A 1,619-nucleotide genomic window follows, 5' to 3' on the forward strand; every position below is an offset into this window, starting at 1 on the left:
TTCCAACCTCACTACCTCATTCCTTTCATATTCCTCTCCCTCACTCCTCTCCGTCCCTTATTCCTCATCCTCTCCCTCCATCTTCCCCCTCTCCATCCCTTCCTCTCTCCCCCCTTTCCCTACCTCCCTCTTCCTCCTCCACTCTCTCAATCCCCCGGCCCCCATCTCCCTCTGTTCCCCCCCTCCCCCTCCCTCACCTCCCCCTCCCCTCTCCCCCTCCCTTCCCTCTCCTCCTCCCCTCCCTCTTCTCCTCCTCCTCCCTTCCTCCGCCCCTCCCTCCCCCTCTCCCTCCCTTCCTCCCCCTCCCACCCCTCTCTCGCTGCTCCCTCTCTCTCCCTCCCTCCCTCCCACCCCTCTCTCTCTCCCTCCTCTCCTTTCTCCCTCTCCCTCCATCTCTCTCCCTCTCCTCCACTCTCTCTCTCTCTCTCCCTCCCTCCCTCCCTCTCTCCTCCCCTCTCTCTCTCCTCCCCTCTCTCTCTCCGTCCCCTCTCCCTCCCCCTCTCCCTCCCTCCCTCCCTCGCTCTCTCTCTCTCCCTCCCCTCTCTCCGTCCCCTCTCCCTCCCCCTCTCCCTCCCTCCCTCCCTCGCTCTCTCCCTCCATCCCTCTCTCTCTCCTTCCGTCTCTCTCTCCACCCCTCCCTCTCTCCCCCCTCCCTCTCTCTCTCTCTCTCCCCCCCCCCCTCTCTCTCCCTCCCTCTCTCTCTCTCCCTCCCCCTCTCTCTCCCTCCCCCTCTCTCTCTCCCTCCCCTCTCTCTCTTCCCTCCCCCTCTCTCCCTTCCCTCTCTCCGTCCCCTCTCCTCATCCCTTCTGCCTCCCCCTCTCTCTCTCCGTCCACTCTCCCTCCCTCCCCCTCCCTCCCTCCCTCTTCCCCCTACTCCCCCCTCTCCCTCCCTTCTCCCTCACCTCCCCCTCCCTCCCTCACCTCCCCCTCCCTCACCTCCCCCTCCCTCCCTCCCCTCCCCCACCCTCACCTCCCCCTCCCTCCTCCCCCTCCCTCACCCCTTCACTCGCTCCCTCACCTCCCCCTCCCCTCAACCTCCCTCTCCATCCATCCCTCTCCCCTCACCCTCCCTCCCTCACCCCCCTCTCCCTCCCTCGCACCCCTCTCCCTCCCTCACCCCCTCCCTCCCTCACCCCTCTCCCTCCCTCCCTCACTCACCCCTCTCCCTCCCTCCCTCACCCCTCTCCCTCCCTCCCTCACCCCTCTCCCTCCCTCCCTCCCCCCTCTCCCTCCCTCCCTCCCTCACCCCTCTCCCTCCCTCACCCCCTCCCTCACCCCCTCCCCGACTCCCTCACCCCCTCTCCCTCCCTCACCCCCTCCCCCCCACTCCCCCTCCCTCACCCCCTCTCCCTCCCCCCCTATCCCTCCCTCACCACCTCTCCCGCCCTCCCTCACCCCCTTCCCCCCTCCTCCCCCACCCCTCCTCCCCCCCCTCCTCCATCCCTCACACCCCCCCAGCCCTCCCTCACCCCCCTCTCCCTCCCTCCCCCCCCTCTCCCTCACCCCCTCCCCCTCTCCCGCCCTCCCTCACCCCCTCCTCCCCCACCCCCCCCCTCCCTCCCCCACCCTCCCTCACCCACTCTCCCTCACCCGCACCCACTCCCCTCCCTCACCCACCC

This window comes from Scyliorhinus canicula, chromosome 13 (genome assembly GCF_902713615.1).
Source record: "Scyliorhinus canicula chromosome 13, sScyCan1.1, whole genome shotgun sequence".
Classification (NCBI taxonomy): Eukaryota; Metazoa; Chordata; class Chondrichthyes; order Carcharhiniformes; family Scyliorhinidae; genus Scyliorhinus; species Scyliorhinus canicula.